The sequence below is a fragment of the Aphelocoma coerulescens genome, chromosome 1 (genome assembly GCF_041296385.1).
Source record: "Aphelocoma coerulescens isolate FSJ_1873_10779 chromosome 1, UR_Acoe_1.0, whole genome shotgun sequence".
NCBI classification, from domain to species: domain Eukaryota; kingdom Metazoa; phylum Chordata; class Aves; order Passeriformes; family Corvidae; genus Aphelocoma; species Aphelocoma coerulescens.
The window spans coordinates 19,500,371-19,527,383 of record NC_091013.1 but is presented as its reverse complement, the minus strand read 5'-3'; the positions used below and the strand labels follow the sequence as shown (position 1 = coordinate 19,527,383).

General features: G+C 41.0%; 1 protein-coding gene and 1 long non-coding RNA gene across 2 annotated transcripts in view; both read right to left on the bottom strand.

The window, feature by feature from the left end:
* Positions 1-27,013, bottom strand: part of ARHGAP6 (Rho GTPase activating protein 6) — a 320,115-nt gene that overhangs the window by 272,523 nt on the left and 20,579 nt on the right. The window lies entirely within an intron of this gene.
* LOC138118008 (uncharacterized) lies at positions 5,761-24,320 on the bottom strand. Its single transcript, XR_011154957.1, has 5 exons — positions 24,217-24,320; positions 10,790-10,872; positions 8,287-10,367; positions 7,063-7,265; positions 5,761-6,450 (listed from the first exon to the last, which is right to left on the bottom strand). It is a non-coding gene; the product is annotated as an uncharacterized lncRNA (long non-coding RNA).

Sequence of the window (27,013 nt, the reverse complement as noted above, 5' to 3'; positions counted from 1 at the left end):
GAGAGATCCAAGGTAAAAGACAGCAGTCACTGAACCACAGGGAGAAACAAGACTAGGCAAAGGAAAAGATAATGAAGAAAAAAAGAAGGGAAATTGGAATAGAGAATAAAGGGAGGAAATGAAAAACTGATGGTACGCATAGCAGAAGGATAAATCTGTGGCTAACGTACAGGACAAAGAGTCCTTGCCAAGCACCATGTGTAACCACAGTCACATCTTCCCTTATTATTTCAGTTAACGCATCTGCCAAGCGAGGGAAATACTGAGCTAACGCAGGTAGGAAGGATTGCAGAAAGTCCTGCGAGTAACGCTGCTGACTTGCTGTTAGCACAAAATGAACTAAAGGTATCCCAACCCTTTTGGTTCAAAAGCCAAATAAAGCCCATCATTTTGAAGAGGTCAGAGCTACAATGAACACTTGCTGACAAGACACCTGCCTTGTTTTGATCTGCACCCCAAAATCACCTGGGAGGGGGTAGCCATGGGGAGGCAGGAGGATCACTGCTGCTTGGAAGGACCTCGGGTGGAAGGGGCCAGTGGGGACAAATGAAAGCAGTCCCCAGCCCATCCATTCTCAGTGGGACCAGCAGCTATTCCTAGCTGCTCACACTCAGCTTCTCCCTTCCTTCTCCTTCCACCAACAACTCAGGGTGGAACTCAAAGCAATCACCTACAAAAATCTCCCCTTGGCTCTCTCGGCTTCTTCCATACAGATGCAAGAGTGTGAGGAGGCCAAACTCCCTTCTCCCTCTGTTCCACCCAGTACAGCAGGGCAGCAGCTGAGCTGGGCAGGGCAGAGGCTGCCAGGCCCCCAGCTCACACTGTGGCCACAGCTGTAAACCCAGCAGCAGCCACACCACAAGTGCCAACACCCTGCTTTGTGCTTTTCCCAGGAAGGACTCCCCCAGTGCAGTTTGGGAATCTCATTTTGTACACAATTAAGTGCAGTTTTTCCTCCTAAATGAAGTTGTCCAAAGGTGCCAAAACTGATGACCACACAGTCCTAAGTAAAGGAAGCCCCAGGCAACCCAATAACATTTGCTCACTTCCACTGCATTCCCAAAAATAGCTGTTGCTCCAGAAACTACTTCAGGCCTCTTCAGAGCAGCTGGTGGATCTGAAAGCTGTCTTTTACTTTTCCACGGTATCTCTGCTGACCTAGCCAGCAACCCAGTCTCCTAATTTGGTAGCGATCCTCTGGCTTCTCCTGCTGTGGGCTGTGTGTTTGCTTGCAGACCAAGGAAACTGCTGCCAGGCAAGGATCTGTCTCAGCACAGCAAAGTGCAGTGGAGGAGTATTTCTAGGATGATGAAACCTGCACCCCAGACATCTTGGACCCACATGCAGCAAAAGAGCAAGGAAGCATGAGAAGAGCATGAGTGGTTGGGTATGGCCCAGGCCACAAACAAGATCCTTAATAAAAAAAATTGCATCACTGATACCTAATTTTGCCTCACAAAACATAGTTTCTTAACATTTTGGGGACAGACACATCCTCCTCCATCTCCCCAGCTCACCCCTTGGTTCAGGGAAGTTCCTGTCTCTCAGGCACACATGCTAGCCAGTTATGGGGCTTACATCTCAGCTGGCCTGAAAAAAGGCTGCAATGGAAAACACTTCAAATTTTCTGCCAGGTTGTCACAGCACTGAATTGGGTAGAGCAAGACCCTGAACCTGGCTCCTCATACCCAGATGATGGGGTAGGAGAGGTCCATCACTAGTAATTCACAGGGGTTTTTTTGCTCTCATATCTGAACTTGCCAGTAGGAATCCTACCTTAGATCCAAAAAAATACACAATGTAGAAAGTTTCTGCCTGTATAATTAGATATTTCTGATACAAAACAGATTTTAAAAAATTTGCAGCCATCTCTACAAAAGTTTCTCCTTTTGTACTCAGCATGAGTACAGCATGAGCTCTGTAAGTATGCAATAGCTTCAGGGTGAGAGTAAATTTTAGTGTGCTTCTCCTGTAAAAAGCACATACAAATGCAAAAGCAGAAGAGAATCCTCCCTATATTTCAGCTGCAAAGACCTTCTACGCAAGTACTGAGAAGTTACTGCAAAGAGTCCTGTTTCCCCCATGGGATGGAAACACATAAATTCCAAATAATTCAAGGTGAGCCAAAGAGAAAAATCACCAGGCAGGATAAAAAATTCCAGCTGCATGCTGACTGCAATAGAAATCAAAACAACTGTTCAAAGAGCTGTGCCAGGCATCCAGATGCTGCTGCTGGCATCAGAAGATCTTCCACAGTCCGATAGCAGCTGGTTCCAGGGATGGCAGCCAAAGCCTGCACATAAATAAGAGGAAAGGAGAGAGAGGGGGAGAGTTGACAGCTTACCACCCAATCAGCATCATTCCTTCTATACAGGCATATGCATGTCAGCTACTAATCATTTTTATATTAAAAGAACAAGATTGATACCAGGGCCTATGACCTTGGAATGAATAGGACTGACACCTGCAAAAACCTCACTGCTCATGTAGGCAGGGCCACTGCAGACAGCTCCCTAGGATACCTGAATGAGAAACTGCTTGAGAGCATGGAGCCAGAGCCCTCCCTCAAGTTTTCCACAATTTCTGCAGAGTGTTCTGTTTTAAAATGTTCACTTCTTTGATTACTGGAGCAATCAGGGCTTTTCAAATGTTCTGTGCATCTGTACCTATCCCCTTGCTCTCAAACTGCTGCCCACCTCCTGCTGCTGACACCTCCTTCAGCCTCATGGCACATGGTCTGGGCACTGCACCAAGTAATTGTCTCAAACTGAATGACTGTTATGCCTCCAAGAAATTGGAGGCAACTTGAAATGACCGTATAATTAACTGTCCCCAAGGTTTGCTTCCCAGGCAGCTTCACGCATGTTTGTGGCTCAGAAAACACATATTGTGCACACTCCCTCCACTCCCAGCAAGCTGAGACTGACAAAGCAAGTCACCAAAGTGTAGGAGCTTAAGTTTCTCCTCTGCTCCACTCTGCCTCTATACTTTTCTCTGGTAAGATCCCACCTGGAGTACTGTGTCCAGCTCTAGAGGCCCCAGCACAAGACTGACATGGTTCTGTTGGAGTGGGTACAGAAGGCTGGAGCCCCTCTCCTATGGAGATAGGCTAAGAGAGCTGAGTTTATTCAGCCTGGAGAAGGGAAGGTTTCAGGGGGACCTCATTACCTTCCAGTACCTAAAGGGGGCTACAAGACAGCTAGAGAGAGAGTTTTCCCATGGGCATAGGCATGGTACATGTAGTGATAGTTTTTAAAGGAAAGAGGGAAAGTTGAGACTGGACATAGAGAAATATTTTTTTGTTAATGAGTGTGATGAGACACTGAAACAGGTTGCACTGCTGTAGATGCTGCAATCCTGGCAGTGTTCAAGGCCAGGCTGCAGAGGGCTTTTAGCAACCTTGTCTAGTGGAAGGTGTTCCAACCCATGACAGGGATCCCAACCCCATGGGATCTTTAAGAGACCTTCAACCCAAAGCATTCTTCGGTCCTGTGATTCCAGGTAACGTGGAATTGGCAGAGAGAAGTAATGACTGACAGAGAGTAACTCAAAGTTACTCTTGAGTAACACCTGAGTTAGGTGTCTGCTCCTGGACACATTTCAAGTAGCCAAAGTTCAGTCACTGTTGTGATGTGATAGAAATAAACTGTTCTGGTTTACATACAGATGGTGACAATTAACTATGACACTATATTCTAGTTACATAGGTCAGAATGAATTAAGATGGAGCATCACCAGGAGGAAGAAAATGTCTCTGACATGGAAAGGTTACAGAGGGAAAACTTCCAGGATGGACAGAGTTGGAGTGCAACTCAGCCAGGGGATCCCATTCCCAGGCCTTTGCTAACAGCAGCAGTAAATCTAATTCCCAGGAGAGAAATAAGCTTTTTCTTAATAAAGGATGTGAACTGTATCAGCTACAGGATGCATGTTTCTCTCTCTTATATGGAGAAAGGGATGCAACAAATACACAGTTCCTGGTAATGTCCTTAGTTATCAAATGACCCAAAAAGAAAAACAATATGGCCATTTTTATTTTTCAGTAACTCTCCGTAATATTTCTATTAATGTCTCCATTAAAATTAAGTCCCTGAAATACTTCACCCAACCAGAACATACCAGAGGTGTAGCCTGGCCCAGTGTCGGGTCCCCAGTCCCTGGAGATGCCCAGAGAGGAGAACAAGTGCACAGCAAGTGCAGCCATACAGCACAGTCCTGTCCACCCCCCGAGAGACAAGCTGCCTCCACATCATCAACACCATAGGGGCTGGTGTGCAGAGAAGAGGACCTGGCCCTATGTACCTGTTTGGGGGTGTTATTTTGGAACAGGTAAGACTCAGTGTCCCTTTGCACATGGAAAACAGGTGTGCTTCCAAAGTGCATGTTCTGAGTGAGTTTCACCTAAAACAGCTTCAGCTTGTGGGCTCTGAGACTACAGCTGGGCAAACCAAAGCACAGGAGGCAGGGATGGATGAGGCAACTCCTTCAAAAATTGTTTCTTGTTGCTCTTTGTTCCTTCTCTGTAACTCCTAACTTTTTTTTCTTTTTTGATAGCTACTGAACTGCATCTACAAAATAATCTGTTATGAACTTAAGGTCTTATTCCTCAGGCACAGCAGAATGCTCAGACCCACTATCAGCAGTGAAAAATTAGACATTAGAAATCTCAACCATGCCCAGCTTTTTTTCTTTTTTATGTTCTTTAAGGATCAGATCACAATTATGGTCAAATATATCCCATCCCCAAAACCACAATTAATCCCTCCATCAGATTTTCTCTCAACATTCCTGATCACCAGTGAGCTTCAAATGAACTACTTATTTTGACTAAGTATCTCAGAGGAAGATGTTATTTTCTTCCACTTTGCAGAACAAAAATGTTATGGTTGGACACACTGGGCAAGCCAGTGTGGTGAAAAGCGGGAAGAGTAATTGCACTCTTACAAATAAGTTCATCACCTAAGTAAGTCTGGCTGCTGGCATTTCTGCAGGATTGAAAGGAAGCCCTCTACACCACCAAAGAAGTTTCCCAAGCTCCAATTGCACCAAGCTAAATAATCCAGTCTTGGCAAAAGAGGATCCTCAAGTCAGAGGCATCATGTGTGGTTCACAGCTCCAAGGGGTCCCTGGAGGAAAGGGCCAAGGTATACCAGCGATCCCAGTTGCACAACATGGAAGAGGCCCCATTAGAGATGACAAAAATCATGTCTCACCAACCCTTTGTGGGTCCTGCCTGCGTGCTTCAAGTGCATTTGTTTTCTTTCTTGACCAAACCTGATCCTTATAAAAGTTATTATAAATCAACCCTGGCCTAGAATGTTGTTCTGCTAAAAATACATGCACTCTTCAGTTCTTCTTATGCCTGCTCAGCAAAATAACGACTGCTGCTGGAGATGCAAGGACAGTGTGTCTAACCAGGCTGCACTAGGGGTGCTAGGACAAAGGTTGGGAATGAGAAAGCAGATGAGAAAGGGGACAGAAATTCCTGACTTGGGGTCGTCCTAGTTGGAACATCTCCTGCCTCAGGCCCACGGACTCTGGAGGTAGTGACTTCACAACAGACAAGATGCACTGGAGATGGAGATGTGGTCCTCAAGGCAGTCAGCCAGTAATTCCATCTTGTCAAGCATCTCCTGGAGCCTGCCTTTCTTTGGTAAGAATTCATCACACCAAAACTGCTCTAGAAGCCATCAATTTCTTCAACCAATAGGATTTTTCTAACAAACTTATATTTAATTTTGAATTCATTCTAGTCTTTACAAGAATTTAAAATTCTTGAGAGTATTCCTATGCATATATACAGTCATTTATGTGGGTTTTACATGATAGAGAAGTTTCTTACAATAGTTTCCCCTTCATTTATCCAAATAACTCATTTGCTGGCCCTTGCCCAGAAATAACAGAACTATTTCCATGTTAATGCTGATAAACCTTTCCTTCAAATCATCCTGGATTTTCTTCCCTATTTGATATTATATACACAAGAAAAAAACATGGACAGATACATTAAAATGTACTAAATTAGGGAATTAAAAAGGAACAGGAAAGAGGTTCACTGCAACTTTATATAATGAAAACAAAATGTGTTCATATCAAGGCAAAGTCCAGAGCAAGAAGTCGGTCAACTCAGCATGAAATTAAACAAATATGCAAGGAAGAAGTTCTACAAGAAGGTCCAGATTTCATCCAAGGATTCAAGTTCAAAGGGGAGGCAAGGTGACAGCTCAGGCCCCATAAACCTTCTTGCATGCAGGGAGAGTAGGAACTGGTTGTCAACAGAGGTAATAAAAAGCATCTTGCAATATCCTACAGCACAAATTGGCTATTGGTGGCAGCTTCCTGAAGCCAGTGTTCAGGGACTGCAAGAGACTAATATCTCTATCTCTGATCTGCAGACTCCAGGATTTTGATTTTCATTTTGCTTCCTCATCCCTTCCTTTGAGTTGGGATCTAAAAGGAGGTAGAGAAAAATGGGAAAACATCAATCCACTCAGTTTCCCTTTTCAGTAAGACCATTCTGGATGACTGACTGCAGCCCACTTTCAGTACAAGAAATCAAAGGATTGTGCAGAAAGGGCTGAGGGGAGTTACTGAAATAACCCAATAATTGGATTCAAACATTGGACCCAGCTCTCAAATCTAGTGCCCAGCCCACAAAAAGGAAGAAAAAAAGAGCAAAGCAAGGGCAATAAGGAAAACCAATGTCATATATTGCCTGAATATTCCAGCCATAGGCATAGTTATTTATGAATATACATAGTTTTGACTAGATGCCCAGCTACCATGTAAAAATGATGGTAACTCTAATGAAACTTTGTTCACTATAGCATAAATGCCAAACAAAGGTACAATATTCCACCTTTTTTTCTATTATTTTGTTAGGAATTTATTTTAAAATGGAATCAGCCAAAACAAACAGCTGCCAAGAATTTTTTCCAGTATTATGAGCAATCTGCTTTTAATACTTACCAGGTTGTGGGTTTGCCTTTAGAGAAAAGGAAAAAAAGAAAAAAAACCCTGTGTTTGGATACAAGAAGTCACATGCAAAATGCTAAGTGTTACCTCTTGCTGCATCATCTCCTATGCTGTACAGGTAAATTCCTCTTGCATTAGAAACATCTGCATCCCATTCACAGGATGAGAAATCAGTCAGCATCTAGTTTCCATCAGACAGCAATGGCACTCATCCCAGGACAAGCAGGTGATTTTCTTCAGTCTGCAGCATTTCATGATGGCACTGCTCCCTACCATTGTTTATCTTCCAGCTACAAGTGATAGCGTTTCAAATTTTGAACCAAATAAATCAGAATTAAGATACTACCTGATCCTCTATATTTTTAGAACTAGGTCAATAGTTATTTTATTCCTGGAGCCAAATAAGTTTGAGCAAGACAAGCTGCATCAATCAGTACAAGATGTATTCATTAGTTTTGCGTATGTATTGGCTTAGATGTCTAGTCCAGCTTCACCATTTTATTACTGACATTAAATGCATTATGCTGAAGCAGATAACCTTACTAGATTTTGACCTTCACTACTAACTCTGTCTAGTTAATGTGCTGTATCAGAAATGTAAGTTACATGTATGGTCAGAGGTGTGCATATAAGCATTTATGTATTTCTGACCCATAAAGCCAAATTTCTGCTTTTGCATCTTAATTGTGTCAGCAAAAGAAACCACAATGGAAATGTGCATTTGTCTGATAAAGCCCAACTCTCTTACAAAAAGCATGCAATGCCCTTTCCCCTTCTACACAATACAATCAATGAAAAGATAGCTTCTTTGGTAACACTTCCCACCCCTATCCTTCAACAGTAAGCCTGAAAAACCTGTTGGTCACAGTATTTTCTCCAATCTTGTGGAGAATCACTTGTTCTGATTTTGTCCTGCTTTCCTAATGCTTTTCCCTTAACCACTCATGTTTTTAACATACCATCTTTCCATCCCACGAACGGTTATCAGATGACAGGGAGTACCTATTCTGCCTTCAAGTTAAGCCTCTGACAGACAAAGGACAGAATTTTGGGGACCAGGAGGCTCTCAAACTTTTGTCTCTTTTTATAATGCCCTTCTTAGTTTACTGTGAATAAGATAAATCAGTTAGGTCATCCAGTCCACAATAACACATCTTTTCATCACGAAAAGGCTAAGAGTAAAAAAGGGATCTAATTTTCAAACAGGTTATGTACCTGACATCTGGAGCCAATGTATCTAACAAAAAAATTAGTGTAAGTGTTCATTTGCTTTTAATGCATTTAATTTTTTACTTATGAAAAAAAACTCACATGCTGATTTATTTCAACCACAAGATGCTGGGGTAGATACAGGAACAGTTGGCCTCAACAGAGGTCAACCTGAATCATCATGTTCCGTTCTTGCCTTAAAGTCTAATACATTATTCTGGATACAGCAGAAATTACTCTGAAGAACACACAGGGAGATTTTCTTTATGCACCTGCATTTGAAAAAACGAAAAATGCTAAAGCAGAAATATATACTGTTGTCTGTTGCCAGTGTATTGCAAAACACACATTTCTTCCAAAGTCTCAGTGCAGAAAGGTCTCAGATAGGATGGGAACTGGTGTAACTCTTCTAATTTGTAAAGAAGTTTATTTAACATTTAAAGATTTGATGTCTCCTCTGTGCTTTTCTGTTATGTTCACACGCATTATTGCCCTTCCGTAAAAATAACTTTATTTATTTTTAAAATAGAAACTCTCTATGATGAACAAAAATAACAGTGTCTCAACTGGATTTCCTGCCACCCCAATTCCAATGCCAAAAGATGTGGAGGAACAAATCAGTAACATTCGGATTTGTGCTCAGATTTCACAAATATGATGAGAAAAGGGTGACAAAGGAGACTGTATTTCATCACCCTAACTGCTGTCATCTAACATAAATATTCAAAAATTTTCCTGGCATCCATCATTAAATAATCCCTGTAGGTTTTCTCCATCATGCATTCAATTAACCAAAGAAATCTCAAGTTAAATTCACCCTGAATTACAGAAAAGTCAGAAGTGCTTTTAAGGGGTGCAGTGACAGAGTTTGTAGTCCAGTGAGGACAGCTTTGGCACTTGGATAGCCCTCTACAAGCAACTTTCCTCTTCCTGGTTTGTGAATGATACCCTGGGAGGCAGCATAGTAGGGAACTGGACCTCTTCTGCTTTGTTGTATGTACCAAAATGGCAGTAAAGAACAATCATTCAAGGGTTTTTAGAAAATAAGAACAAAGACTGAACACTGTGAAAATGAGGTAAAACTACAAAAACTTCAGTTCACAGTAATTAAATTCAACTCCCTGTTTTAAATCAGCTGATTCTGCAGCACAAACTTAACTTGATAGCAAAGGTCAGCAGATACTCCTGGGAACAGATGCATCAGGAATAAGGTAAGGAAATGCTGCTGTCATTTTTGGAGCTTCTTTATACAAATCCACCATCAGAAGCATATAAGAAGCATAGTTAAGGAGGAAAATCAACCTGCAAGTATGACATTTCTAGAATTTTTAAATTCAATTCTTTAGTATAAACTGCTGGAACTTGAACTGCATTACTATTTGCCTGAAGCACTATAAAAGAGCCTTAGTGCCTTTGAACACAAATGAAACTACTGAACCTCAGGAAGAAAAGAGGAAAAAGAAAAAAACAGAGAAACATTTCTGGCATAATATTCTGTTCAGAAGCTGGCAAAGTTCAAAGCCTTAACAGACTATGGTAAGCATCCTGTAACAACTTGGCATATTTGGGGATCCACGAGAAGACTGTTTAAGTTAGAAGTTTAGACAGTGAACTTCACTAAATGCCTTCTGTAGACATTCAGCCTGGGGTGTGGGAGTTGTCTTTTAAAGCTGGGAACTTGTTCCATTGGCTATTGATTTTCACAATTATTTTGGACTAAATATGTGTCAGTAACAGACAGAAAGCTGCTTCCAACTATTATGAAGAGCAATTAAACAGCAAGGCAGCAGAGGTCCAAGAACCATTTTCTTGATTCCCTTATTGACCATGTGAAGGAGAGCCACAAAAAAAACAATCATGCTGGGCTGTAAGACAAATGTCTTAATATCAGCTATAAATGTCTGGGTTCATTTAGCACTCAGAAATGTGATGAATCCTCAGTCGATATATTAATTGCTGCTGCAGGAATTTAGATTAATTCCTGCATGAATGTCCTTCAGCAGTGTCACTCTTTGTCCTTTCTTTGCTGGCTGTTGAGGTAGCAAATACTCAACAAGGCAGGGAGAGAAAAATAAATCCCAATATCTTCTGATCTGGAAGGATCTGAAGCAGAGCATTAAACAGGCTCAGATAGTTACCATCTCCTCTGACTCAAACTCTCAGGAAACATTCGCCTATAGCATCTGAAAGCACATTCAAAAATTGAGAAATATAGATAGCAGGAAATTAAAAATATTTACATTACAGTTCTCAAATTGAATTTTCTCTACTGAAGTATTACATTAGTTAGAAACCAAGACCATTTACACACACACAAAATCCAGCTGTTGTATCTGGAAAGCCATTTCTAAAACAGTTTGTGTGAGCACAGTTCTACAGCAAACATTCTTCACCTCTCCTAAAGTTTAGTTTTAAAAAGCTATCATAGTGAAAGCTGTTGGGTTTTTTTTAGAGCAACAACTGGTGTACCCTTTGAAATGGCTTATTTATTTATAAACCATTTGTGTGCATGGAATGGTGACATTTGTTAACTGTCTTGGTGCTGCTTTGTTTTGATCCCACAAACTGCTTGTTTTGATTCTTTGTAACACTATGAGATGCTCACCATCCAGGCTAGAGCTACTGAAGCTGAGAGATGGAGATGAGGTAGTACTTCATCAGCAGTTACTTTCTGTGGAGCCCTGAAAACTGGATATTTTAATATCACGTTAGGTTTCACAGAAAGAGTTAACCAAATGCTTCAGTACACATGCAAAAAAATGTAGAAAGTATAGCAAGAGGGACAGGTCACATTAGGACTATTTGCCAGGCTAAGCTGAATATGTGAGGTAGAACTTCTACAGCAACGTGGAAGATGAACATTTGTTTAATTTTGACTACTTATAACACACCACAATACAATAACGATTTCCAAAAATGCTCTGGAGGTGTTACTGCCTTTTAAGACACCTGTTAAGAGTTTAGACAAGCCCATACAAAACAACAGTACTTGCACAATGCACACACTGCCATTATGGTCTAAAGGCTTTAAACAGAATAGTCCAACATCATGTCATTGCTCATGGCTTGCAAAACCACCAAGGAATGATGTTTATCTTAAGTGAATGTCAACAAAAGCCTTCCACAAAACTCAGCTGTCAAGTGTTTTCTGTAAGTCATTACAGTTTGGGGAAAGTTTGTATTAATCCCTGTAGTGACACCCAGGCAGGAGAATTTCCAGCCTGCAGTGGGCAGCAGCAAGACAAAAGCCACACAACCTCTGCAGCTCCAAGGGCTGGTCCCAGTTCTTGACACGGCACTTATCTGACAGGGAATGCTGCAAAGCACGGGCAGGGATGACCGTGCTGGTCTTGCAGGAGCCATCTGAGGTTGAGACACAACAGCATCAGCCTTTTTTTATTGACAATACCCTGCCTCCCTGTTGCCATAACTAAGGTAATTCATTGGGCTGCCTTTTCTGTCCACACGCCTGCGAGGCTGAGCTGCTTCATTCATGACATCCAGCTTTATTGTGGATTTTTAAATGTAAATTCCACCTCTGTAATACTGACCCTTCTATTTATCTCTTCAGTGCCTACTTCTCTAATATTTCTTCTATTTTGCCCAATACAGCAATGGTGTAAAATGCCTTCTCTCAGGATACACTGTATCTATAAACACGTTGTACAATTCCTTTAGGAAGAGGGGAGTGCTTGCTTTCTAGTATTGTGAGGCTTACTTTTATGGTCCTATTAATTCACAAGTTACCAGGCTGTAAATCTGCCATTATTCTAACACTGTATTTTGGCTCCTCTGCCCCTCAAGCTACCACATACTTTTCAATCTTGTAAGAGAAAGAAACGCCGCATTTTGAAGAAGGAAATATTTCTACAGACAACAGTAAGGAGGATGTTTCAGCCAGCAAACAAAACATAGAAACCAGTCATCTGATAAATATGTATTTTACCTTTAACTGCAAACTCTACAGTACTCTTGTTAAACACTTATGCATACTTGGCCAAGGAACTCAGAAACAATAATTTCAGAAAATTAGTAAGACAGTCCTTACAAACTGATCATATGACTGGTTTGAAATAATCTTTTTCTAACTGAATGATAAATAGTATTCCCCTTTCCTTTTACTTGCCTTTCCAATGAACAGAATTTGTTTATACCTGATTGTAGCAAGCATAAATTAAATTTAAATAGTCACAATATACAGGAGGCTCTCAAGCTTTTTGTAGATTCAAAGTTTACTCAAATAAATATTACGGACAACTTCAAATAACTGAAAAGAGACTTACTACAGACCAAATTATTCCTCCACAACTACAGTGACTCCTACTTATGTAGTTACTCCAAAATTCAGCAGCCCCCACCCTCATTGCAGGGGAAAAAGCAAGACTGGAAAAGATGTTACAAAAGGGCCATTAACATACTGCAAGTTCATGAAACTTGGAAGGACGTTGTCTCCTGTGATGCTTTACAGATCCAAATACAAGGGGTTTTTTTGTGATATTATGCTTCCACAAGTCTTTTTTAACCCTAAATTACAGTAATTTAGCAATGTAAATAGAAGGACTAGAAAAAGAGGCAAAAAATGCAGGAGCAAATCCTGTGCACCCCTCCCACAAAGCCCAGGGCTGTCTATCTGGAATGTCCTTAGAGAACTTTATACCAGCATAAAAAGCTAAAGCTGTGACACTTTTATGTAAGGATAAGCTAGCTGGAAATCATGCAGTCATGACCAGCTCCAAACAAATCCTCCTGTCCCTCTTCCCATGAGAGTGATAACACTAAATCGGCCCTCAGAAAGCTGGTATCACACAAACCATTCCTCTTTTGGAGAGACAGACGGCCTCAAGAGCAAACACCAAAGACACCAAGTTGAGAAAGAACAGACCCACGAGCTGGGAGTTTTTCTTTAGCACTATGCCAAATATGACATCATGCTTGAACTACAAACAAAAGCTAATAATAGTTTCTGATCTTAATTTACAAAACAGAGTTTTTACACATTTTTGGAGTCTTACCAGATTTAAAAGATCCATAAAGCTTAATCATTGCCCAGGAGAACATTCATATTCCTCTCCAGCCACTAGAAACAATTAATTGCTCTGCATCTAGTGTAGTATCCCACAAACATTCAAAAGGTTGAAACTAATGACTATCAACTGCAAAAGCCCATTTACCAGTAGGGAAAAAAAAAAAAAAAAATCAATATTTGGCTTTAAAATAAGGTCAAGTTCTTGATTTTTCATTTCAATCCAGTGTTTTCTACAGTAAAAAGAAAAATCCTTACCAGATGATAGCAATACGGTAGATCTAGGGAACCTCCTTGCATTTTGAAAGAAAGACTAAACAGGCCTGTCCCAGCAAGGACACCAGAGCTTTGAGCAGTTCAGCAGAGGGTTATGTAAGATAGTTCTCAAAGCTAATGAAAAAAATTGTTGAGAAAACATCAACCAAGTAAGCACTGAAGCCATGACACCAATTCTGCTCTTTGTAACAGTGATTCTTCTGGTGCCAATGCATTGCTTCCAGCTGACACCTACAGAAGGAGCCAGCAGGTGGAACAAATTACTTGAATGATGTTATTTACATAGAGAAAGACAGTGCACATCAGCAGCTATCAAGACACAAGCAATCTTCAATATTATAATCACAGACATTTAGGGTGTAGAAGGTATTTGACACATCAAAACTGAGGACTATAGTTAATGTTGGTGCAGCAGATGGCATCTCAAATATCTATCTGCAAGCACTCCCATTATTATGTAATGAAAACTGTTCTAATTTCAAGACTGGTTCACTGTTTCAGGCTAAATGCTGATATTTGAAATGCAATTTAATGGCTCACAACTCAGGACAATCTTACTAACCTCACCAATCAATACACCTTTCTGGTGATGTTATGCCCATGATTCTGGTCCTGAGCTGTTTCATCCTACAGGACAGCCAGCCAGTGCAAGGAACTGAAAAGGTCATCTTGGATCAACTAATTGCACTCCACTTAGGACAGAAGTCCTTTCTAATTTCACCCCAAATGCAAAAAGAATTGTATTTTTTTTAATATCTGAAGGTCAGTCTGTCTTCTATCCTTTTCTTCAGTTTCAGTCACAAAATCAACCTAGGAGCTTGTGCTTCAACGAAGTGTTAACTACTTCAAGTTCCAAAACCAGATCTGAAGCTCAAAATTTCTAATAAGCTTACTTCCTTTTCTTTAGGCGTTCCCTCTTCATTATTTCCATTCCATCAAAGAACACTTCCAGTGCAGCAAAACAAAACAAACTCAGTAAGAAACCAGACTCTGGCAGGTCCTTGGGGACATTACCCTTAATCTATTAGATAGGAAAAGATCACAGTGCCCAGGTGCTCTGTTCCTCTTTCCACGAGTTTACAGACCTGGGGTAGCTTCTCTGCAGAGTTACAAGTACAATCAATATGGGGAGGAAAAAATCTATTACTGTTATTGCTCATGAAATAAAACTCTTAACTCACATGCTGCAGTGAGTATAAAAACACGATGAAAGGAGTTTAATGCCTACTTAAACCTCTGCTATAAGGAAATGCTCATTAAGCCAGGGTGGTGAGATGTGGGTGTGACTTTGACCCACTACAGGGACCAGCATCAGGAACATAGGAAAGAGGCAGGAGCTTTTTCCCTCCTGAGCTAGCAATGGAGGGGATCACCCAATGCAGCTCCCTCTGGAAACCAAAGCCAGATCCCCATAATTCATCATTTAATTATAAGTACTTTGCAGAGCACACTGCAAGAGCAAAGCAGCCTCACAAACTACCTAAATTGCTGAAACTGAAAAGAAGAATTTGCGTTGTGTACCCTTACCAATATGTTTTTGTGATTTTAACTTTTTTAGTGACTTCATTCCGTTCCTGTAAATCTGTATTTTGAATAAACATGCTTTTATCATTAAATATCCTCAGTGATAAAGCTGACTCAGAGTAATATGACACACACCAAGACCTCCTTCTTTCCAGGGTACCAAGTCATCTTTCCAGGGCAAACGAGTGCTCTCTTTGTTTCCCACTGAATAGCTCAAAGCCTTCCTGAAAGCCTCCCAGCGATCTGCCACAGGGGCGCAAGGTTTCAGCTATAGTTTCTCAAAAGCTGTGTCTGTGCAGCCCCCCTCTCTCAGCAGTGTGAAGTCAGTGGGAGAAAGTCCCAGAACTTGAGCATCAAAAGAAATAATATTTACACTCAGCTTTCCAAGAAAAAAAAAAAGAGAAAAAAATATAAACAAAGCTGTAAAAAATATTCAACTGGATCCTTAAGAAGACAAGCATAACTCATAAACTCTAGGTACCACCACACCTCAGGGTTCCTGCCTATCCCATCAATTTGTAAAGAAAGAGGAGGAACATTTCAGTCGAGACAGCCTGAGCCTCAGCAGGTCTGAGCACAGAGCCTCTTCATCAGGGTGGCTGATTAATAGCTGATTACCACAGACATTCACCACTCCCCAGGTGATCACATGAGGGGGCCATCCCTGTGGGCAGCCTATTCTGCCTGCACATGTTTGTACAAGGATCTGAATGCAGCACCTTGGGCAGAGAGGTCCCTGTTTTGGGGTGCCAGCAGCTGGGGAGACTGGGATCCAGGGGCAGCTACAGACTAGACTGAGAACATGTATGTGCATACATACACTGCATATTGGTGTATAAAGATGTGCTATATACATGTCTGTATTTGACTTTGATCTTACATAGCTGGAGAGGAGAAACCAACCAGGCCATCGATGGCTCTCCTATTTGTGTCACGGCCGTGTATCCTCTGTGTGTGTTGATCTGTGAGTCTGTGTAACCCTGTTTATATGCACACTCATATATAGTGTGCACATGTGCCTCTTGGGGATACAACCAGACCTGGGGACACAGAGCCACAGCAGTCTCATCTCCCTTTGCCTGTTAGATTCTGCACCCCCTCACTCTGCATGTTCTTGAAACGCTACCAGCCCTTCAGAATGCATTTGGAAAATGATTAGTATAGCTTAAAGTGCTGTTGGAAAGCATCAAACAGTTCTTCTGAAGACTGCATCACCAGATACCAGCCTGAATCATAAAATGCTTTTTGCAGCTCTGCATGATATCCCTGGATTCATCTGAACAATCTGAGTAACTACAGGAGGCTTCAAATGTCTTTACATAACAATTTGCAAGACAAAAATATACTGCTTACTTTATACTGCTAAAACACTTAAGGTGCCCTCTTTTAGCATCTCAGAAAGTGATCAAAGAATCGCCCTTCTTTCAATGCTGAATTCTTGTAAAAAAACAGTTTCACCACCTTGATCATGTGTATCTGAATGTTGTTAAAGAGTAATACAGATTTTAAAAGGAATTGGACTAATTCTTTTTTTTTAAGAAATCATATAGGTAACTAGTAAAAGTTCAAGAGTCCATCCTTATCAAGAAAATACTACAAATACATTTGGAAAAAGATTTTCCTGCTCTCTGAGAAACCATTTTAGCTGTGGAGTACTATGAGGACACATTATAGCCAAGAAAACACAGGGGCAAATTATTCACTGGCTCAAAGAGATGAGAAAAGTCTACGAAAAGGGAAAATGAGGTACCAGTCTCCAGTTTCTTGATTCTGAGAGTGAACTGCAGTTAGAAATCAGAAGTTTTCTATTAAGTACTAGGTACCGCTTTTCATTGGGGTATAAAAATGGAAGCAAAGAACAGATTCTCCTCTTCTATGTTCAGTTTGGAAAGTAGTAAGCTCTGGTTCTCAGTGTTACTCAGGAAGAGATAAGCTATACCATGGCAGCTGGAATCAGTTGCAAACATACAGAGTTTTGAGATTGTTCCAGTTTCTTGTGGGAATGGGTGTTCTTTGGTGTAGCTTCAGTTCCCAAGAAAGGGTCTGACACAAAGTTCACTGAAGTCTCTCTCTGGCTACAGATAGCTTTACATCAGGTACAGAGAAGCATGCAAGGGGACCTTCATTTATAGAGCAGCAACATCAGGACCTGATGGGATACAGGTGGTAAGAGCAGTCTCCATCACCAGGAAGATCCTGAAGGTAGCAAAGGATATTTGGCTACGGGCAGAAATGCCAAACTGCACAGAAATGCTAAAAGAAGACACCAGACCAGAGTTTTCACATTCCTGATGCTGAATTCTCCACCAGTCATTGTATACAACACTAGCCACAAGTTTCTTCAAAGTTCATGAATTAAAACTGTTAGCAAAAGATATAGACTTATTTGGGACATCAAAAACATAATGGATTACTACAGTACAAAGCACTGTAAACAGGTGCACACATTTGCCATTTAAGGCTGTAGATATTTGGGTATTCTTAAATGAAGTCTTAGACACAGCTTAAAAATTTAAGTTCCGCAAACATAGTCAGGAAAAGAACTGACTGTGCCTGAGTTCACATGACTGAAGATGTACAGCTGCAATCCAGGTTTATAACTTGTCATCTTGTGGTATCTGTGGTTGCTGCTTTGCAAAACCAAAGTGGCAAGAAGACCTTCTATTCTTCCAGAGACTATGCTTAAGGACGTTAGAAACCATTTCCTCAGACACAGACCCCTTACCTGTATTTCCTGAAGGCAAGGGTTCTCAGAGGTCCTCTGTTAAAGCCACTTAAGTTAACGTGAGGATTATGCTTCACCTCCTGCCTGATGGCATCAACCTGCACCGCATGCCATCCACTCCAGAACAGCAGTGCACAGACAGCGAGTCCCCCTTAGCAAAAGGATGCCCTGAGACGGACACCAGTTTCCCTTGGGGTGCTGGAACAGTGCTTCCCAGGGGTGAATGAGCGAGGAGGAGGCTGCCATTGAGCTTAGTTTAGTTTGCACCCTATTCATATAAATATAATATAAAATAACATTAATATAAATGAGTTCTTATTTTACTTCGATTTGAGCCAAGGAACAATTTAATTTGTTCTAAGAAACACATATTTAGCATAAAACAGTTACACTGTGCTTTAATAATACTTCCATTACAGAGGATAAAAACCTGTACGTTTCCTATTAAAATAACAGTGTGCATTCATGCTAAGGGTAGTTCCCAGCACCAGTTTTTGGTAGTCTAGCTCAGGAGGTTAAAATTCAAAAAATAAGCTTTTTACCATTTATGGCTCATGTTTTCTTGTTTACATTGCACTGTGCCTTCAGAGAGACACGGCCAGTCAACTGGAGTTTCAGTCTTCAACATCAGAGCTATGTTACTGTGCATGGGTTTCCAACACTAACAGAATTACTTGTCTCCAAAATAAAACCGTTAAACGAAATTAGGAAAAATATTTCATGTTCATAGAAGCAACACAGATATTCAGAGCAGATTAAATGCCCTGTTTTGCATTTTGAAAAATTAATTTAGAAGACAAATTCATAATCCTAAAAAAATTGGTGTTTGCCATACTAAAAGGTACAAATATAAATTACATCTATTGCACTTACCTGGTTATTTTTAATCCTAAAAATGCAAAATTAAATTGTTTGAGGACAAAGTCACCTTGCTGACTGTTGATAAATGTATATGGTTTCATTAGGCCATATGGGGATGGGGGCACACTGGGACATGCATGCACAGATAGGTCACTTTGCAGGATGCTCTCGTGTGTCCTATCACAGCAAAATGTTGAGCACTACTGTTTTAGCTTGTTCTGAATACATTTATTAATGTTAATCAGAAGCTCAACAGTAAAGGATAAAAAAAATTCCATGTTTCCTAAAAAAGCTATGAAGAAACCCCTGAATTCTGTGTTCTACCCCATGGGAAAGTTCCTAAGAGGTCCCCAGTTGTGCCTCATGCCTTTATACAACAGGAAATCTAGTTAGATACAAATGCTGACACTCTTGTGTGCTCTATCCAAGAGGTTTCAGGTCATGAAACAGACCTCGCTCAGCTAAGTACTACACTCATGTTCACAGGACAAACCACAGCAATACTTTCAAACCGCAGCTAATCCTATCCAAATGGGAATGTAATCTGTTTGAATAAATAAGAAATAAAAGGAAGAGTGAAGCCAAGGAATAATGAGTGTTTCTCAGGGCTGTGTGTCACGGCTGAGTATTTGAAAATAGGGTTGCATCATTTGTACTATATACGCTGAAGAAGACAATCTGTGCCCTGTAAGGCAACACAGACAAATGTCTTGGGACAGAAGACTCCATGCGTTAAACCGTGATTTTCTGCCTGCTGGAGAGTGCTCTTTGAAGTTACTGTGGATGAATTCCTTCTGTACTTGTATTCACACAGGCGCACACACTTGCATTACGAATTTTTCATCTGCTTCCACAGCACTGAGCATTAGGCACAGACAGTGACAGAATCACCGATTCCACAGCATAAGGTCTGACTAGTGCAGTTTCTTGAGCAGCATGAACTAACTTACAGTCATGTCCAAACACTGTATTTCCTAATACTTTTTGCCATAACCATTCAAAATGTTTCAAATGGCTGCAGTGGAGCCTACAGTTGTGGAGGGCTGTGAGCTCTTGGCACAGGAGCTCTCTGCACTCCCTTGAAGGAGAGAGGTCTGAGGCCCACAGGACTCTCCCCAGGGATAAGCAACCTTCCTCAGGTCATGGTGACAAAGTGAACCACCCCCAGCATGCCTTGTTTCTATATGGCAATAGCCTGTACCCAGTTGGCTAACTGGTTTCTACCCCACCCCCTGCCTTCCCCATACAACCTCTGTCCCCTAGCCCTGATGTAGGGAGCCTTTGTCCCTGGCCTTCCCTTCACAGAGGCTGCTGGACAATAAAAGCCACCTCTGTGGAACTGCCAAATGAGGCTCCTGTGTCTCTGTCCCCGAGTTTGCCTTGGGTGATTTCACAAAGAGCTGAATCACAAGAGCTGATATCACTTGTAGCTGAGAAGTTGCTACACTTGCTGGAATCACCTGCTGCCCAGGGAGGCCGGCCACCACCCCTGGCAGAGCAGTTCCTTGCAGGACACTCTCTCTAGGAAGGTTGTGGCACAGCAGTGCTGACCAGCACTGGACTCCCTGCGATATACAGTTATATTGCAACTATTCCTACTGCAAAATGATTCTTATATCCCATGCAGAATGGATGGCTATTGCAAAATTTGAGCTGCAATCACATGAGTTTCATCTCCAAAAGCTTCCCACTGCATAAGTTAAAGATAACATATTTGGTATGTGAAATGATAAAGAAAAGCACAGTGGGTATTAAGTGCCTTTGCAAAGATGAAGTATTTGGCCACATGTCACTCTGCTGTGCCAGCTGTGCTGACTGCAAAGGTTACAGCCCCTGCCCCACTGCCTGTCATCTCCCCTTCACTGGAGATTAACACCTGCCCTGGACTGCTGGCACAGCCACTCCCAAGAGTATTCCAGCACCTTTTCAGCAGAAATAGCGCAGTACCTGAAGCTGAGAGAACTGAGACTTAACACAGTGTGGATCCCAGAAATGGCTGTGCCAGACACCTGCAGCAGTGCTGTGCAGGTAGGAGCAGCCTGTGAGCAGCTGGATGGGGACTTCTCCATCTTGGGAAGCAGGAGAGGCAATGTGATCACAAACAGGACACAAAACCCTATTTTCTTTGTCTGACATCACAAAGTGTCATGGATTTGCACCCATAGACACTGCACCCCACAGACCTACAGACAAGCACCAAACCTGCTCTGAGCAGGTATCTTTTGAAAGTCCCTAAGAGACTGAAGGGCTGAACACTGCAGGTCTGGTAGATTTCTTTCATTTATGTATCATTTCTAAAGAAACAACCTCTTAATATGTATGAAAGGTGGAATGAGTGTTCTCAATATGTCCCACAATAAATCTCTCTGGAAACATCCAAAATCTACCTCCCTCCTTCTAGATGATCCCACCTTCCCCACCAGGATTTCTTCAGAGTCTAGGTTTAGAATAAAGCTATCCTAACTCTGTACCTCCAGTCTTCTACTCCAGGTTTTAGTGTTTCTATTTCTCCTTCCCCGTGAATATCCATGAACTAGCTTTCATAACTATTCCTGTCATCCAGAAGAAATTTAAGTGGAAGCACACGTGACTTTTGCCTTTTTCTTTTTTGTCCCAAGGATTGAAATAGCCACAGGGAAACTGCCCACTATGTTACCAGAATCACTTGTCTGCAGTTTGGCAAAGTTCATGAACTGGCAAGTCCTGGAGTTGTCTAATGGCAAAATCTGGAAAACAACTTTTAGCTCAGCACATTTGGGAGAGAGGTCCTCCTGAAACCAAAAGAACTACAGATGTTTCTAGCTAAACTTAAATTCTACTGGAACTGGTAATGCTTGTGTCTTACTCCCTCAGCAATAAAATACAACCTCACTTTTTTTGAAATGTTGACCTTGTAACTTCTTTGAAAATATCCCCAAATAACAAGATCTAAAAGCCAGTAGAATAACTCTTTAATTTTATAACCATGTGAAAAGAATAGAGCCTCCCTTTTTGCTCAGCAACAATAAAGATACTCAGAGATAATAGAAGCACACTGGTGGTGCTGTGATCTATATAGGACTCCAAATATGCCTGTAACTAAAACCTCTTTAAAGTACAGCCTGGGTTAAATAAACAAAGACTGATCATTGTAAGCAGCAGTGCTCAGCTGAGTTCAGTCACTGCATATCCAAAGGTCTTGCTGGATGAATATTCAAGCAATGCATTCAGCCTCATGACCCTGGACTCCGCTAAAGAAAATTCCAGGAGACCATCGAGGTCTGATTCTCCACAATCTCCCTGGGAAGAGAATGTAGAGATTAATGACCTGAAAGTGTAATGTAACAATCGGGAAGAAAATATAAACCATACTGAACTAGAGTTGTGAAAAAGGTAAATATCTGCAAATAGCCATAAAGGCACTTTGACAGATATGAAAACCACAGTAGGGGCAGGGGAGGAAAGGAAGGGAAGAATAAAACTGCAGTATCAAATGACAGCACATAATATGCCAAAGAAAAACGTTGTAGAAAATGGACATAAAACTCTGTGCACACACTGTGAAATTTTGCTGCTGTAGTCAAACTGGGGATCAAACTACATGAAATAATAAGCCAAGAGTTGACAGCACTCCCTACTCAGAAGAGCTGTAATGCTTAACACGTTGTTCAAGTATACTCATTATATAGAAAAAAAAATACTAAAAGGAATACTCTTTCCTTAGTAGAAAAAAAGCACAGATTTTGCAAAGATCTCACTGTGAACAAAAAAAAAAGTCTTCTTTCATTTTTCAGTATCAGTTCTTACCTTGGACCTAGACAGTCCAAAAGCAACAAAGAAAATTGTTCCTCCACTTTCAGTTGTTGATATACAGACAACCACAACCCTGTGCAGGTGAGCACAAGGAGGGTGAGTTCATTGACTTGCATCCCACTAGACACATAGTCTATGCTCTCATGGGATAGCTACACAAAGGTTGTACATACACTGCCAGCTTGGCCAGCTGCAGGCTGGGGCTCACACTCTGCTGTGTGCAGTACTAAGCCATGAACCCAAAACACCCAAAAACTCTTCTCTCACTGCAGTCCTCTCTAGCCATGGGGCATTTTTGAAAACGCACTAAGGGCAGACCAGCGGGCCACAGCCACAGAAGCAACACTTCTTGCTTCTCAGAACACAGATGCACTGTTCCTTTGCTCTGTTTGTCTCAGCCCAGTGCCGGCCATCTCAGAAGGACACAGACAACTCTGAGCATACGGGACACCCACGCTGATACAACTGGTCACCGGGAGGCAGCAGAGCACGATTTTTCTTTCCACACATCCCTGCCACTTCTGTGCTTACATCACTGCTGACCCCAGTATGAGCACGAAAGAGGTTCATTTTTTCCAAGATCACATCTTAGAAACAGAATCATGGACTGGTTTGGGTTGTAAGGACCTTAAAGATCATGTACTTCCAACCTGCTACCATGGACAGGGACACCTTTCACTAGACCAAGTCGCCAAAGCCCCATTCAACCTGGCCTCAAACACTTCCAGGAACAGCACATCCACAGCTTCACTGGGCAACTTGTTCTAGTGCCTCATCACTCTCACAGTTAGTTCTTCCTAACATCTAACCCAAACCTATCCTCCTTCAATTTAAAGCCATTCTCTCTTGTCCTATCTTCTTCAGGTACTGGAAGGTGTTATAAGGTGTCTTTGGAGCCTTCTTCTCCCAGCCTATTCTCACAGGAGAGGTGCTCCAGTCTTCTGATCATCTTCATGGCTCTCCTCTGGACCCACTCCAACAGATCCACGTCCTTCTTATTTTGGGGGCCCAAGAGCTGGGTACAGCACTCCAGGTGGGGTCTCACAAGAGCAGAGTAAAGGGGGAGAAGCATCTCCCTTGACCTGCCTAGGGTGCTCCTACCCATGTTCTGGAAGAGCCACTTCGAAATAACAGCAAACAGAATAGGTACAAGAAGGGACAAGAAAATAAGGAAAACACACAAAAAATGCCTGATTTCTTTGCATCTTCTCTATTCTATCTTTATAGTGGAAGGACATTAGCAAAGTAACATCCATACTTACTCTTTCTGAAATATACTGTTGATAGATGAAGATAAGAAAGAGCAGAAATAATGAGGGCCAGGTATGATTTGCATCCAAGGGTTTTGGACACTAGAAGTATCAGGGACTGACAAAATACATAACTATTTATCTAGAGATCTCTCCCTTTAAAACAGCACACAAGTCATTATAACTCAGCTACAGTGTATGACATCTTTAACACTTAGAAAATATCTCCAAAAAAATAAACACACTTTCAGAATGTGAAAATTTCATTTACTATAAACTTAAGTTTTCTTATTGTATTAAAGAATTTATATTAAATTTGAAGAGTAAATAGCTGCTGATGAAGTTTACAAGGAAATAAACACTCAACAGAAGAACAAACTTCTAATCACCAACTATTTTGTTGATAATAAAGAGCATTTTCTTTAGTTCAGCCTGGTTCAAGAACAGGTTTGCTTAAAGTGTGAAGAACTGATTGGAAGTAAGGACTTTTCCCCTTCCAAATCTCTACACACTTGGCAGAAGAGGCTGACATAGCTTCAAGAAAGAAATGGAGACCAAAACCAGTCCATTCAGACACCTACCTATTCCTACCTACAGATACTGTCCAAAATTTATAATAACCTGCCCTCAGCTGCAGAGGCAAAGCACAGTTTACTTTGTCAAAGATCCTGAGTACCTGAGATAGGCTGAGCACGCACTGGTGCATTTGGCAGTCTAATTTCATACAAAAACAATTGCAGCCACATGCTCCAAGGCTGCTCCAGCATGTGAACCTAATCAAACTCAATGAGTGCAGATAATCAACAGAGTGGCTTCAAAATACACACACCTGATCCAAATTAAAATAATAATTTTAATGCACATAAAGTGCTGTTTAACTGATTTTTAACTGATAATTCCCTTAGTCTCAACAACAAAATGTGGTTTTACACAATTTCCAGTTCTTCTCTTATATGTACTCAGTATTATTTAAACAATGTTATAACACTGATTTTTCTGCCTCATGAACTGAATTCCAAGATATCACCACAAATAAAACATGACCACATACTATATGTATTATTCACCATTTATAACTAAGAGTATGTATGCAGTTTGTCAGTCTGAATAGCAAAAGAAGTACTAAATTAAGGAAAATATTGTATTGCCATTGACACTCAACACATGAAACAGCTATCAAACAATACAAATCATCTTGCAAGAAAAATAACTCTGAAATATAATCCAGAAAGTTGTAAGTCAAGTCCCTCACTTACTAAATTAAGCACACATTTAAAATCAGTGATGAAAATCAAACTTCAAGCCCAAATACGATTTAAAGGGGTACTAATAAAATCATAACTGAAGACCCAGTCAAGAGACAAAGGGTTATAACTCAGATATAGACAGCATATGACATCCTTAGCACCTGTGAAGTTCTCATAAAAGATTAAATAACAAACTATGAGAATGCCAAAAGTATCTGAGGACAAGAAACAACTGAGTAATTCTTGGTTTTCTAGTTTACTGTACTTTTAATGAAATTACAGATGTGATTCACACATTTGTTTGTATTTTTCAGAAAATTTTACAGGTTTAGTGATAGTCCCAGTGACCTCTTTCCTTCTTTTTTCCTTGATTAAAGGAAGTTTTGTTTCTCTAGATATCCACAGCTCAGATCTGCAGCTACATTTATTTTAGCAATGGGGTGAGGCAAAGTTTAGATGTTTACCTACTCAAAACAGACAAGAAAGCCTTGCCAAAGCTTTTTGATGCGAGCCTCCAAATCACTTCAAATTAGCTACATTTTCTCTGGGAGTCTGTTTCTTATTCCTGAAGGCTGTTTGGCAACCCACAATTACATTACCCTAAAGAAATTAACCTCATTTTAAAGAGTTAAAGGTGAATGCATTTTCACAAAAATAGCCAATCTGCAATTCAATTGAGCTCTGAAAGCCAACAGGGACCTCAGGGAAAATTCGGACAAATTCGGACAGGGAATAGAAGAGGACACCTCGACTACCCCTGCCATTAGCCAGGGAAGCATCAAGCATTCTGGATCATCTTAAAGGAGCAGACCCTAATAAAGCAGAACAGAGTGGAAGCAAGATAATGAATACACTGTATGAACACTGAAAATATTTCAGATTAAAACTAAAAGAGCCCTGGCCTTCTGAAGGCCCATGTTTATACAGATTGTGCTGAAGTGGGTGGAATTTTAATCATTTCATTGGCAGCTCACCATTAACAAAGCCAAATAAAACAACACCAGAAAAAATCAACTGCAACAACTCCACATTTCCACACATATATAGAACTGTAACAAAGTAACTGTTATTTTTTGAATGTTCCCAGAATTCTGATCTGGGTAGACTGACTTAGAGAAAAAAAAAAAGAAAACAGGCATCCTTCTCTTTCAGGCTTAGCATTTTGGCAGCTGATAAGTGCAATCCCATATGACAGGCCACCTCACAAGAACATCGAGTGTTCAACCCTAGAAACTTTCGATGATAAAATTGCTTGTGTAACTTTGACTTTAAACTCAAGTAGGAAGCAGTCGTTAAGTAAGTACACAATCACCAGAATTTCTCTAGCATGATGCTGTACACATTTTTTTCTATAACTCTAAACATAATAGCATTGTTGTTGAAAAAGCAGTGGACATGTCACGTGCAAAATCAAAAAGCACTTGTGAAAGTCACATAATAGAAGTCACCAGTTATACAGTGCTTTCTGCCTAATACACGGAAAAACCCTAAGAATGTAAAGAGACAGCCAAACCAAATCTTCAGCTAAATTAGCTACATGGAGTATTTCAGTGACAGACTCGGGAATTCCTCTGTGCCCTTCAGTCCTGTTGGCTCTTCTCCCTACCCAGAGGCAGGACCTTGGTTCACACTAGACCTTCTCATCCCACTCCCTTGCCTCTTCACTTCTACATGAAGGAAAAAGACTTACACACAAGGAAAGCAAGATTGAACCTATTCAGGTGGCTCTTTGATGCCAGCAGATGGGGATCAGCTCCCCAACACATCCCTGTCCTAACATGGCCCTTATGTGGAGACGTGCTACGCTCATGTCTCAGTTTGCTGGTCAGTACTCGACGAGCCAAAGCTCCTCCTCCTGTGCTAGAATGGCACTGAACAGGAAGATCTGACGCTCATTTACTAAACAAGCCTAAAGAGGACTCTGGAGGAAAATATTATGCTCTAGAGCTTCCTCAGATGTGAGGCCAATAATGAATCTTTATGTTTGTCCAGTTTTCACACATAAAATTCAGCCTGTCAGGGACAAACGTGGGAAACATTCTGTCCTGCATTTGAACACACACAAATTATTCATGCACAAAACTATACAGGAATATACACATGCACAAGAAATATATTTGTAATGATATAT